The following is a 14,986-nucleotide window of genomic DNA, read 5'->3' as shown; positions in this document are numbered from 1 at the left end:
GGATTCTTATTAATTTACAAAATTTGAATTAGAAGGTACACATTATATTTTACAAATGCAATATGAAGTGATGGTCGGTAACAATGGTTGTCAAACATTTTTATTCACTGGTATCAGCAACACCTAGGATCTTGTTAGAAATGCTGATTCTGGGGCTGGGCGTAGTGGCTCGTGCCTGTTATCCCAGCACTTTGGGAGGGCAAGGTGGGCAGATCATGAGGTCAGGAGTTCGAGACCAGCCTGACAACATGGTGAAACCCTGTCTCTACTAAAAAGACAAAAATTAGCCAGGCGTGGTGGTGCGTGCCTGTAATCCCAGCTACTCAGGAGGCTGAGGCAGGAGAATCACTTGAACCTGGGAGGCAGAGGTTGCAGTGAACTGAGATCATGCTACTGCACTCCACCCTGAGTGACAGAGCGAGACTTGGTCTGAAAAAAGAAAAAAAAAAAAAAACGGAAAAAGAAATGCTGATTTCTGGGCTGTTTCTTGGATCTACTGAATTAGAAATTTTGGAGGTGGAATCCAGCAATCTGTATTAAAATCTTCGAGGTGATTATAATACATGCAGAAAGGCAAAGCAGCAAAGGGAACTAAATGTGCCCTTTCATAGTCCATGAGGGTCATGCCCTCATGTCTCTTTCACCTTACCAAAGCTCTCACCTACAAAAACCACCAAGAGGGCAAACAAATTTCAACATAGTTTGGGATGGAAGAAACACATAACGAGAGTAGTCTAAATATTTGTGTTTCTCCAGAATTCATCTGTTGAAATCTAATCCCCGATGTGTTGATATTAAGAGGTGAGGGCTTTGGAAGGTGACTAGGTCCTTAGGGGAGAGTCCTCATGAATGAAATTAGTGCCTGTAGAAAAGAGGACTGAAGGAGCTTATTTTCTCCTTTTTACCCTTCCACCATAGAAGAACACAGCTATAAGGTGACATCCATGAGGCAGAGAGCTAGCCCTCACCAGACATCAAACTGCTGACACCTGGATAATGGGCTTTCCAGACTCCAAAATTGTGAGCAAGAATTTTTTTGTATTTATAAATTACCTAGTCTAAGGTGTTTTATTATAGCAACTCAAATGGACTAAAACAGAAATTGGTACTTAGAACTGGGGTGCTGGTATAATAAACTAAAAATGTAGAAACAGCTTTGAAACTGGGTAATGGGTAAAGGCTCAAATAATTTGGAGGTACATGCTAGAAAAACCTATATCGCTGTGAATAAAACATTAAAGGCAATTTTGGTGAGAGCTTAGAAAGAGGAGAGCTGTAGAGAAAGTTTCAGCCTTCTTAGAGATTACTTAAGAGGGTATAAACAGAATGTTGGTAGAAATGCACACGGTAAAGGTCATTCTGATGCCATCTCAGATGGAAATGGGAAACGTGGAGGAAAGGTGATCCTTGTTACAAAGTGGCAAATAACTTGGCTGAATTATGTCCATGTCCTAGTGCCTTGTGAAGGTGGAAATTATGAATGATGAAATACTACATTTGCCAGAAGAAATATGTAAGCAAAGTGTTGAGGGCATGGCATGGCTTCTCTTGTCTGCTTATAATAAAATGCAAGAAGAGAGAAATGAACTAAAAATAGAATTTGTAATCAAAAGGAAAGCAGAGCTTAAAGATTTGAACAATTCTCATTCTGTGAAGGAGAAAACGGGTTCAGGGGAGAACACTGAGGGTGTGGCCAAACAATCATTTGATGAAGAGATGAGTATGGATAGAAGAAAGCCAGATGGTATTCATCAGGACAGTGGGAGAATGACTGCGGATTATTTCAGAGATCTTCATGATTGCCCTGTCAATGGCTCGGAATACCAGGGTGTTGGGGTAGAACAATCCCAACTCTGAAATCCATGGCTGCACTCTTTGTCTGCCCCAACTGTGGCTGAAGTGGGCTCAGGTGCAACTCAGACCAACGCTCTGGGGGACATAGGTTGTAAATCTTGGCAGTGTCGATGTGGAGCTCACTATGCAGGTGCATATAGTTCCGGGGGGGTCACTGCCTTCACCTAGATTTCAAAGGATGGAGCTGCCTGAAGCCTCATACAAATGGCCCATGAAGAGAACTGACACAAGGGTAGAATCACACAGAGGTCCTAATAGGGCAGTTTCCAGTGGAACTGTAGGGGCAGGGCTGCCCCTGAGACCTAAGGCCAGCAAAGCCACTAGAGAGTGATTCTATTATGGGAGAGCCATGGGCACATAACTCCAACCTACGAAAACTGCCATGTGGGCTGCACTCAGCAACGGGACTACCCACAGCCCTGGGTGCCCAGGCCTCACTACAATGTGTTTGGAAAGTAGGATATATTAAATCAAAAAAGATCATTCATAAGCTTTCAGATTTAATGTTGTATGCAGTGTTGGGTTTTGGACTGACTTAAGACCAGTTGCTCCTTTCTTCCTTCCTATTGTTCCCGTTTGGAATGAAAATATCTATCCTATGCCTGTCCTACTATTGTCGTTTGGAAGCAACTTGTTTGATTTCATAGGCTCATGGCTGGAGAGAAATTTGCTTCCAGATAAACCATACCTTGAGTCTTACTCATATCTGATTTAGATGACATTTAGATGAGACTTTGAACTTAGACTAAAGTTGATGCTGAAATGTGCTAAGGCTGAGGATTGTTAGGGTGGAATGAATTCATTTTGCATGTAAAAAGAGCATGAATTTGGAGGCCCATGGGTAGAAGGCTATGATCTAAATGTAAGTGTTCCTCCAAAATCTGTATGTTGAAACCTAATCTCCTATTAATAGGTGAAGCCTTTGGAAGATGACTAGGTCATGAAAGCAGAGCCTTTGTGAATGAGATTAGTGCCCTTATAAAGAGGCCTTAGGGAACTAGTTTGACCCTTTTTGTCCTTTCTCCATAGAAGAACACAGCTAGAAGGCACCATCCATGAGGCGGAGAGGTAGCCCTCATCAGACACCAAAACTGACCGCACCTTAGTTGTGCACCTCTCACTCTCTAGAATGTGAGCAATAAATTTCTGTTGCTTAGAAATTGCCCAGTCTGAGGCATTTTGTTCTAGCTGCCTGAATGGACTAAGTCAGGGAGATAAGACTAATATGTTACAAACCAACATGAATTTAATACAAGTATGTAATATGGCCAGTGCTTAATATCACATTAAGAAGGTGAGAAGCATCCAGAGAAGGGAGGTACAACTCTATGGGATGTAGTTATCAGACAACCCTTAATGAAACAAGAAAACAAATGGAACTGGAAATTTAAAAATGTGGAGTCATAGTCTATGGCTGCCACTCAGCTGCCAAGTAAACCTGAATATGTTAAATCTTCTTTCTCCTCAGATCCCTCATGGAATATAGAGATTACATAGTGAGGGTAGTGAGGATGATGATGGTATGAAGACTATAAATGACAATAATATCATTTCATGATATTTTCAGATGTTATAAGGTTATGAAAGGTTTTGGAGGTGGGTCTGACTTAAAGACTGTGCTTCAGTGTATTCATATTATTTTCACTTCCTCTGTACCATAATCACTTCCACTTATTTTGCAATTATTCCTGTCATGAACTGTTGAAAAGGACTTCTCACATTATCTCAAGCAATCCTCACAACTTCCATGAAGTAGATAGGTCATCCTAATTTTAACATGAACTGTTCATAAAAGAAAGAAATTTAAAAATGGGCAATGCAAAAATGTTTTCATATGTATAATAATTTGTTATCATGTAAAGTTATATATATGTATATCATGTAAAGTTATATATATGTATATCATGTAAAGTTAGACATGATACATGTAATGTCGTTGCTGCTACTGCCAATGATTAGTTCCTCTGTCTGCAAAAGTCAGAATCTTACCTAGCTTAGAATAGACTTTCAGTATGCATCTTTATATAGAAAAGACAAATGCATGGATAAATAAAAATGTATATATATTATTGCACCTGAGTCTTTAGAGTGGAAAAAAATACATACTTAACAGAGTGTGGAATAGTAAGTTAAGGACCTGTAAGAAGAGTGTGCTAAAAAGTCAGTTAGTTCATTCTTGCAAAGCATGTGAACCATACCAGAAAAGTAGTGAGCCTCTAGTATAGACAAACCATTCTGAGCAGTCTGTGCTTTAGCAAGCTGTATTTGAAAAATGGTTTAAGGTAAAGGGAATACAGATGCCACTAAAAACATTTGCATAGAATTTTATTGTGATTTAAACAATTTTGGATGTGTTAATTCATATAATCCTTATTCTATCCTTTGAAATAAAGAGATATTCTCTGTTTAAATGAGAAGCATGGAGGTTAAAAAGTTCTCATTCTCATAGCAGTGAAAGAGGGCTCCAGCCACACTTGCAGTGCTGTGATCTTTCCTCTACAGTCTGTCTTCCCTGACCTTTAAGTTACTTGGTCACAGTGTATTTGCTTCATATTCTTCTTTCTTATTTCTAAGTATCCTGAGGGGCTTGGTCAATTGCATATTAAATTCTAGCTTCCCTGATCTGCCATTCCCTATTTATTCCACCACACAGGGAACCCTATCAAACAACAACAAGCACAAAACACTGATCCTTTTGCCCTTTTCTCCTCTGCTAGAGTGAAAGGATTAGAAAGTAAAGGAAAGGAGGAATTAAGAGGTGACCCTTAGGTAATACGGAACAGGGAGAAGGGAGGAAACAAAGATATGACTGTATGGAAATCTTTTACAGATTTATTCATTTTGTTTAGTGTTGTTTCTATTTTTTTCTGGTGGATAAATTGATCTGAATATTCATAAAAACTTTTTAAGAGAAAATTGTTTTTCTTTTATCAAAGGATTTTTCCCAGTATTGTTTTGTTAATGATAATGATGATGATAATGATAATACAATTTCATATGTATGGTGCTTTAGATCTCATTTGATCTTTGTAACAACATAAAAAAAAAAAGGTACACAAGGTTCAGAGTGAAGAAATAACTTCTTTAAGGTCATAGAGCTTAAAAGAGAAAGCACAACTGGATCCTGAAGCCCCATACTCTTTTCATTGTCTATATTTAGGATGCAGGAACTCTGTCATTATAATGACTTTGGAAACAATCCATCTTGAGTTAGAAATAATTTATATAAATACACGAGGATGCCACAAAGCAAGTCCTTCCATTTCATATTTAGTTGAATAGGTACACAAACATGGAACTTCACATAATGGAAGGACAATTTTTTTTTTTTTTTACCACTAATGAAGTTGACATCAATTTCAAAGAAACAAAATCTAGGGAGAAAAAAAATCAGGTTAGCCTGACGGTTTACTAGATGAGAATTAGAACCACAACCACATGTCTGCAGACTGGTTTTTTTTTTATTTTTTATTTTTTATTTTTTGGTCAGAAGACACTGTTTGGTTTGCAGCATTTCTTCAAGCTTGCCTTCAATAGTGAACTGATAATGACTTCTACTTGGAAATTGTTTTTTATTTTCAAGCATATTTTGCCTCAAAGACATACTCAAGTTCCCCGAAAGTGTCTTGTTAATAAAAGACTTCCCCTGCTTCATCTTCAGGGAGGCAGAGTAATGTCATGAAATGGTCTTTGGAGTTGGAGAGAACTCGTTTCAAATTCTGGCTCTGATACTTTCTATCTGTGTTACCTTGGGCAAATTGCAGAAAATGAACATAATAATACTGGCTCTGCAGAGTTTTATAAGTTTAAATGAAAACTTTTCTCCCAATGCTTGAAATTATATTAAAATTCAATGAATACTACTTATTTTTATGCTTTATATATTTACAAAGTAAAATGTGAGTGAACACCCTACCTCATAAATGGTGCTCAGTAAATATCTGTAGAATTATAGAAATTGCAGCTGTTATCTTAAATTATATAAGTCAAATACAACTCTTGACTATCTGTATCAAGAAATGATGTTGGACTGAGTAACTGAGATTGGCAGGGTCCAGTCCGAGATGGAAGAGTAACGACTTACTCTTTTTATCTTTGCTATTGAGTGCTGTAGCTAGCTGATATTCACACATTTGTGATCCCAAGGAAAGCTCTCAGCATTTGTTCTGCCATCTGGAAGATGGGGATAAGATAACAACAGAGCCTTTCCACCATACAGGATTTTGATGAGGATTAACACAGATACTGTATTTGAAAATGTATGTAAACTGTAAAGTGCCATACCAATATAAAGAAGCATCATCATTACTGTCACGTCTTGTCCTGATTGTTGATGATGTTTGTGTACCACAGATCAGCTGTTTCTTCAGGAATGCAGATTTCACAACAATATTTTTATAGCTTAAAATAAAGCATAGAATCAAATTGGAATGCTTAAGATCAGCATGGAAAGACCACCTAAGGGATTTTGTTGTTGTTATCTGTGTTTTGTTTTTGTTTTTTACCCCATGAAAAGTGCATTTGTTAACTCTCCAAGTGTGCATTATTTTCTTTGTTCTAGTTCAGAAATGACATAGTAAGAAAAAAATCCGGCTCTCGTATTTCCAACTTGTTCAAACATAAACAAATTGTGGTCCAACTTGTTCTTATGAGATTTTAGCACTGTTTCTTAATTGAAAGAGGGCAATAAATAAATGTATAGGTTGGAATTTACCGTTAAACTTTTTATATTACTGAATTGAAGGAAAACATCCTGGACGAGAGTCCCCATCATTAATCATATTTCCACTGAGGCACAGCATAGCAGGGCAGCAGAGAACAGAAGATGGTCACCTAGGCTGAGGAGGCAAGACAGCCAGGGAAGGCTTCCTGAATGAAGTTGTACACTTACATGTCACTAAATTTAAAAACATGAAAACATTTTTAAAAGCACTAGCCAGGTTTATTTCAGAAAATGCTATTCTAGAAAAGAATTCTATCCATCAGAGAGATGAATGTGACCAGGGAGGCAGGTCAGAGAGACGGCAGTGTGACCTGCCATGGCCAGCTTTGAAGGAAGAAGTTATGAGCCAAGAAGTGTAGGCAGTCCCTAGAAGCCGAAAAAAGCCAAGAAAATCCTTCCATAGAGTTTCCAGAAAGGAACGCAGTCTACTGGCACCTTGTCTTTAGTCCAGTGACACCTATCTAGAATCTGAACTACAAAACCATGAGATGGCCAAATAGGAACAGCTCCAGTCTGCAGCTCCCAGCAAGATCAGCACAGAAGGCAGGTGATTTCTGCATTTCCAACTGAGGTACATGGCTCATCTTATCGAGACTGGTTAGACAGTGGGTGCATCCCATGGAGGATGAGCCAAAGCAGGGTGGGGCATTGCCTCACTGGGGAAATGCAAGAGGTGGGGGTACTCCCTTCCCTAGCCAAGGGAAGCTGTGAGGGACTATGCCACTGTACCATGAGGAACGGTGCACTCCAGCCCAGATACTATGTTTTTCCCATGATCCTTGCAACCCACAGACCAGGAGATTCCCTTGGGTGCCTACACCACCGGAGCCTTGGGTTTCAGGCACAAAACTGGGTGGCCACTTGGGCAGACAGAAAGCTAGTTGCAGGAGTTTTTTGTCTTTTTTTTTTTTTTTTTTTTCATACCCCAGTGGCACCTGGAACACCAGCAAGACAGAACCATTCACTTTCCTGGAAAGGAGGCTGAAACCAGGGAGCCAAGTGGTCTAGCTCAGCAGATCCCACTCCCTCAGAGCCCAGCAAGCTAAGATCCACTGGCTTGAAATTCTCACTGCCAGCACAGCAGTCTGCAGTCTGCCTGGGATGCTCCAGCTTGGTGTGGGGAGGGGTGTCCACCATTACGGAGGCTTGAGTAGGCAGTTTCCCCTCACAGTGTAAACTAAGCCACAGGGGAAGTTCCAACTGGGCAGGGCCCTCCACAGCTCAGCAAAGCCACTGTAGCCAGACTGTCTCTCTCTATCCCTCCTCTCTGGGCAGGGCATCACTGGGAAAAAGGCAGCAGCCCCAGTCGGGGTATTATAGATAAAACACTCATGTCCCTGGGACAGTGAACCTAGGGGAAGAGGTGCCTGTGGGCACACCTTCAGCAGACTTAAACATTCCTACCTGCTGACTCTGAAGAGAGCAGCAGGTCTCCCAGCACAGTGCTCAAGCTCTGCTAAGGGACAGACTCCCTCCTCAAGTGGGTCCCCGAACCCTGTGTCTCCTGAAAGGAAGATACCTCCCAGGAGGGTTTGACAGACACCTCATACAGGAGAGCTCTGACTGGCATCTGGTGGGTGCTCCTCTGGGACGAAGCATCCAGAGGAAGGAACAGGCAACAATCTTTGCTGTTCTGCAGCCTCTGCTGATGATACCCAGGAAAACAGAGTCTGGAGTGGACCTCCAGCAAACTCCAATGGACCTGCAGCAGAGTGGCCTGACTCTTAGAAGGAAAACTAAAAGAAAGGAAGAAAATCAACATTAACAAAAAAGGTTTCCATGCAGAAACTCCATCTGAAGGTCACCAACATCAAGGTCCAAAGGTAGGTAAATCCACAAAGATGGGGAGAAACCAGCACAAAAAGGCTGAAAATTCCAAAACCCAGAATGCCTCTTCTTTTCCAGAGGACTACAATTCCTCACCAGCAATGGAACAAAACTGGACGGAGAATGAGTTTGATGAATTGACAGAAACAGGCTTCAGAAGGTGGGTAATAACAAACTCCTCTGAGCTAAAGGAGCCTGTACTAACCCAATGCAAGGAAACTAAGAACCTTGAAAAAAGGTTAGAGGAATTGCTAACTAGAGTTACCCACAAAGGGAAGCCCATTAGACCAACAGCAGATCTCTCTGCAGAAACCCTACAAGCCAGAAGAGAGAGGGGGCCAACATTCAATATTCTTAAAGAGAATAATTTTCAACCCAGAATTTCATATCCAACCAAACTAAACTTCATAAGTGAAGGAGAAATAAAATCCTTCACAGACAAGCAAATGCTGACAGATTTTGTCACTACTAGGCCTGCCTTACAAGAGCTCCTGAAGAAAGCACTAAACGTGGAAAGGAACAACCGATACCAGCCAATGCAAAAACATACCAAATTGTAAAAACCATCGACACTATGAAGAAACTGCATCAACTAACAGGCAAAATAATCAGCTAGCAACATGATGACAGGATTGAATTTACACATAACAATATTACCCTTAAGTGTAAATAGGTTAAATGACTCAATTAAAAGACACAGACTGGTAAATTGTATAAAGAGTCAAGATCCATCAGTGTGCCAAATTCAGGAGACCCATCACACGTGCAAAGACACACATAGGCTCAGAATAAAGGGATGGAGGAAGATTTACCAAGAAAATGGAAAGGAAAAAAAACAAAAAAACAGGAGTTGCAATCCTAGTCTCTGATAAAACAGACTTTAAACCAGCAAAGATCAAAAGAGACAAAGAAGCGCATTACATAATGGTAAAGGGATCAATGCAACAATGCGTGCATATATATATATAACTATCCTATATATATGCACGCAATACAGGAGCACCCAGATTCACAAAGCAAATTCTTAGAGACCTACAAAGAGATTTTGACTTCCTCATAATAATAGTGAGAGACTTTAACACCCCACTGTCAACATTAGACAGATCAATGAGACAGAAAATCAACAAGGATATTCAGGACTTGAACTCAGCTCTGGACCAAGCAGACCTCTACAACAGACATCTACAGAACTCTCTCCCCAAAATCAACAGAATACACATTCTTTTTAGCACCACATTGCACTTTTTCTAAAATCAACCACATAATTGAAAGTAAAACAGTCCTCAGCAAATGCAAAGGAACAGAAATCATAACAAACAATCTCTCAGACCACAGTGCAATCAAATTAGGATTCATGATTAAGAAACTCACTCAAAACCACACAACTACAAGGAAAATGAACAACCTGCTCCTAAATGACTACTGGGTAAATAATGAAATGAAGGCAGAAATAAATAAGTTCTTTGAAACCAATGAGAACAAAGACACAGTATAACAGAATCTCTGGGACACAGCTAAAGCATTGTTTAGAGGGAAATTTATAGCACTAAGTGCCCACAAGAGAAAGCAGGAAAGATCTAAAATCGATACCCTAACATCACAATTAAAATTAACTAGAGAAGCAAGAGCAAACAAATTCAAAAGCTAGCAGAAGACAAAACTTAACTAAGATCAGAGAAGAACTGAAGGAGATAAACACAAAAATCCCTTCAAAAAAAAATCAATGAAGCGAGGAGCTGGTTTTTTGAAAAGACCACTAGCCAGACTAGTAAAGAAGAAAACAGAGAAAAATCAAATAGATGCAATAAAAAATGATAAAGGGTATATCACCACTGATCTCACAGTAATACAAACTACCATCAGAGAATACTATAAACACCTCTACACAAATAAACTAGAAAATCTAGAAGAAATGGATGAATTCCTGGATGCATACACCCTCTCAAGTCTAAACCAGGAAGAAGTCAAATCCCTGAATAGACCAATAACAAGATCTGAAATTGAGGCAGTAATTAATAGCCTACCAACCAAAAAAAGTCCAGGACTGGACGGATTCACAGGCAAATTCTACCAGAGGTACAAAGAGGAGCTAGTACCATTCCTTCTGAAACTATTCCAAATATTAGAAAACAGGGACTCCTCCCTAACTCATTTTATGAGGCCAGAATCATTCTGATACCAAAACCTGGCAGAGACACAACAAAAAAAAAAAAAAAAGAAAAAGAAAGAAAATTTCAGGCCAATATCCCTGATGAACATTGATGCAAAAATCTTCCATAAAATACTGGTAAACCTAATCCAGCTGCACATCAAAAAGCTTATCCACCATGATCAAGTTGGCTTCATCCCTGGGATGGAAAGCTGGTTCAACATATGCAAATCAATAAATGTAATCCATCACATAAACAGAACCAATGACAAAAACCACATAATTATCTCAATAGATGCAGAAAAGGCCTTTGATAAAAATTCAACACCCCTTCCTGCTAAAAACGCTCAGTAAACTGGGTATTGATGGAACCTATCTCAAAATAGTAAGAGCTATTTATGACAAACCCACAGCCAGTATCATACTGAATGGGCAAAACTGGAAGCATTCCATTTGAAAACCGGCACAAGACAAGGATGCCCTCTCTCACCACTCCTATTCAACATAGTATTGGAAGTTCTGGCCAGGGCAATCAGGTAAGAGAAGGAAATAAAGGGTATTCAAACAGGAAGAGAAGAAGTAAAACTGTCTCTGCAGATGACATGATTGTATATTTAGAAAATTCCATCGTCTCAGCCCCAAATATCCTTAAGTCAGTAAGTAACTTCAGCAAAGTCTCAGGATACAAAATCAATGTGCAAAAATCACAAGCATTCCTATACATCAATAGACAAACAGACAGCCAGATCATGAGTGAACTTTCATTCACAAATGCTACAAAGAGAATAAAATACCTAGGCATAAAACTTACAAAGGATGTGAAAGACCTCTTCAAGGAGAACTACAACCAATGCTCAAGGAAATAAGAGAGGACACAAACAAATGGAAAAACATTCCATGCTCATGGATAGGAATAATCAATATCATGAAAATGACCATACTGCCCAAAGTAATTTATAGATTCAATGCTATCCCCATCAAGCTACCAATGACTTTCTTCACACAATTAGAAAAAACTACTTTATATTTTATATGGAATCAAAAAAGAGTCCACATAGCCAAGACAACTCTAACCAAAAAGAACAAAGCTGGAGGCATCATGCTACCTGACTTCAAACTGTACTACAAGGCTACAGTAACCAAAACAGATATATAAACCAATGGAAGACAACAAGGGCCTTGGAAATAACACCGCACATCTACAATCATCTGATCTTTGACAAACCTGACAAAAACAACCAATGGGGAAAGGATTCCCTATTTAATAAATGGTGTTGGGAAAACTGGCTAGTCACATGCAGAAAACTGAAAATGGACCCCTTCTTTACACCATATACAAAAATTAACTCAAGATGGATTAAAGACTTAAATGTAAGACCTAAAAGCATAAAAACCCTAGAAGAAAACCTAAGTAATACCATTCAGGACATAGGCATGGGCAAAGATTTTATGACTAAAACACCAAAAGCAATGGTAACAAAAGCCAAAATTGACAAATGGTATCTAATTAAACTAAAGAGCTTCTGCACAGCAAAAGAAACTTTCATCAGAGTGAACAGGCAAACTACAGAATGGGAGAAAAATTTTGCAATCTATCCATCTGAAAAAGGGCTACTATCCAGAATCTACAACGAACTTAAACAAATTTACAAGAAAAAAACAACCCCACCAAAAAATGGGTGAAGGATATGAACAGACACTTCTCAAAAGAAGACATCTGTGCAGCCAACAAACATATAAAGAAAAGCTCATCATCACAAGTTGTTAGAGAAATGCAAACCAAAACTACAATGAGATACCATCTCACACCAGATAGAATGGTGATCATTAAAAATTCAGGAAAGAACAATTGCTGGAGAGGATGTGGAGAAATAGGAAAGCTTGTACACTGTTGGTGAGAATGTAAATCACTTCCATTGTGGAAGACAATGTGGCAATTCCTCAAGAATCTAGAGCTAGAAATACCATTTGACCTAGCAATCCCATTACTGGGTATATACCCAAAGGATTATAAATTATTCTACTATAAAGACACATGCACACATATGTTTATTGTGGCACTGTTCACAATAGCAAAGACTTGAAACCAACTTAAATGCCCATCAATGATAGACTGGATAAAGAAAATGTGGCACATATACACCATGGAATACTATGCAGCCATAAAAAATGATGAGTTCATGTCCTTTGCAGGGACATGGATGCAGCTAGAAACAATCATTCTCAGCAAACTAACACAAGAACAGAAAATCAAACACCGCGTGTTCTCACTCACAAGTGGGAGTTGAACAATGAGAACACATGGACACAAGGAGGGGAATATCACACACTGGGGCCTGCCGGCGAGTGGGTGGCTAGGGGAGGGATAGCATTAGGAGAAATGCCTAATGTAGATCATGGGTTGATGGGCACAGTCAGCCACCATGGCATGTGTATACCTGTGTAACAAACCTGCATGTTCTGCACATGTACCCAGAACTTAAAGTATAATAATAACAAAAAAAGAATTCCATCTTTACCTTCTCCCTTGTATTACATACACCCGGATTTATTTGATACTAATTTTCTTTTCGTTTGTTTTAAAGTCTAAAAGTAATTATTTACCTGTTGATCTACTAGAAAACCTCAAGAGGCAAAACTGAGAGTTGGATTTCGTAAAGAAGCTGATTATTAATTCTTAAGGCAGTTAAAGCAGTTTGGAGATGTTGTTTTGTTTCACTACATTAAAAAAAAATGTTTGAAAATCATCTAAAGTGTAGCATCTTCCTCAAGGTATCCTGTGCCACATGCCAAATAAAAATATTGACTTGGTCTGCTGCACTATTCCACTGACATTTATTTTGAAGTCATACATTTTCCCCTTATCTTAGAGAAAAAAAACCCTTCCAACTGCCTAATTTATAATTTAAGAAGTTTTGTTAGATCAAAAGGAAAGAAAGAATGAACAGAAGCAAAGAGCGTAAAAAGCTTTAATATTTGAGTAATCGCACCATACTTGGTGTGGCCTCTCTCCCTGCTGCTGTATAGCAGAAGCAGAAAAAAGAAACCAGAGAGCGTGATTTGTTCAAGGTTGTTCAATGTGAGTCAGAAAAGATTGAGTATTTGAATGTGAGGCAGAGCCGACATCTTTCTCCCCTAAAATGTATTTTTGTATGTGATTGGTTTCAGTCCCAACAAGTAAACACAATCACATTTCATACATTTCAAGCAGCAAACTAGGCATAGTTGTTTTTCTTAAGGGGAGGAGTGTTGGGAGGCTTCAGGGGAGAAATATTTACTATATAACAAAATACAGAAACGTGCTACTCAATGAGAGGGTGGTAGAGATGTGTATGGGCTCCTTGGAACAAATACTGAGGGTTGGAAGAGACTGGGTGGAGGTGCATATAGAGATTATGAGGGAGCAGGAACTGGGGGGACAATTTGTGCTACTGCTCCCTGCAACTTCTTAAGGGCCTTTACACTTTCCACCTCTGTGAGGCTTTCTAATGCCTCCTCACCCTCCCCAACTGTCCCAAGTAAATCCTATCTCCACGCTTCACATCTAGTCCATGTATAAGACAATATAACCTTCTGATTAAAAGCTCTTCTATAGAGTTAAATAGCACTGCACTCAAATCCAAAAGCAATTTGCTACCAGTTTAGGGGCTTTGGCAAGCTAATTCAGCCCTCTAAGCCTCAGGCTTTCCCATATGAAAAAAAAAAAAAAAAAAATGGGAATAACGGTGTCTGCTGCAGAGGTTCTTATAGAATTAAATGAGAGAATCTGTGTGCTCAATACACTGCTTGACAATGATGAATAAATGGCAGAAAGTGTTATCACTTTGATGGCATATTTTGTATATATCGTTTTCATTCGCTTGTCTTCACATGAAGAATGTTGGCTCTCTCAAATACTCTGTAAGTAAAACATGAGGTTACTTTGAAGCCTATCCAGTAGACTTTGATCCTGAATTAGAGTTTCTTCTCATTAAAGAATTTAGCCATAATCCCGAGCCATCTGTGGCTGTGAGAATAAATCTGCTCTGTCCAGAAGTGACATTCCATTCCTTTGTAACTCTCTTTTCTTGTGCCCATGTTGGACTCAGAATGAGATACTCCAAAATTAAGAAAATAGCAGAAGCATCAAGGACTCTGGCTTCTCCTGGTTTCTTCCCCTGAAGATTGGCATATGATAGTTGTCCTGCCCTATATCCAGAGGGAAGTAATGCCATGCAGTGATGCCAAGAAGAAACTGAACAAATACCCCTGGCTAAGTTCCCCCCAGGTTATTGCCATTAGACCATACGCTTTTGTCCTCCAATCATACTTCTGCATGACTGTCTGTTAAAATTTGTTCCCTGGGAACTTTGTCTTCATTTCTGAAGACTCCCATGTCATATAAAACTTATGTTAAATACATTTATTATGCTTTTCTCTTGTTGCTCTGTCTT

At 39.2% G+C, this 14,986-nt stretch overlaps 1 long non-coding RNA gene across 1 annotated transcript in view; it reads right to left on the bottom strand.

Annotated features, from left to right (window-relative positions):
* LOC110741317 overlaps window positions 1-14,986 on the bottom strand; it is a 2,275,404-nt gene that overhangs the window by 1,076,339 nt on the left and 1,184,079 nt on the right. The gene's annotated exons all lie outside the window — the stretch shown is intronic.

Source organism: Papio anubis, chromosome 12, assembly GCF_008728515.1.
Source record: "Papio anubis isolate 15944 chromosome 12, Panubis1.0, whole genome shotgun sequence".
In the NCBI taxonomy this organism is placed as follows: Eukaryota; Metazoa; Chordata; class Mammalia; order Primates; family Cercopithecidae; genus Papio; species Papio anubis.
The sequence above is the reverse complement of the archived record's forward strand: the minus strand, read 5'-3'. Positions and strand labels throughout refer to the sequence as shown.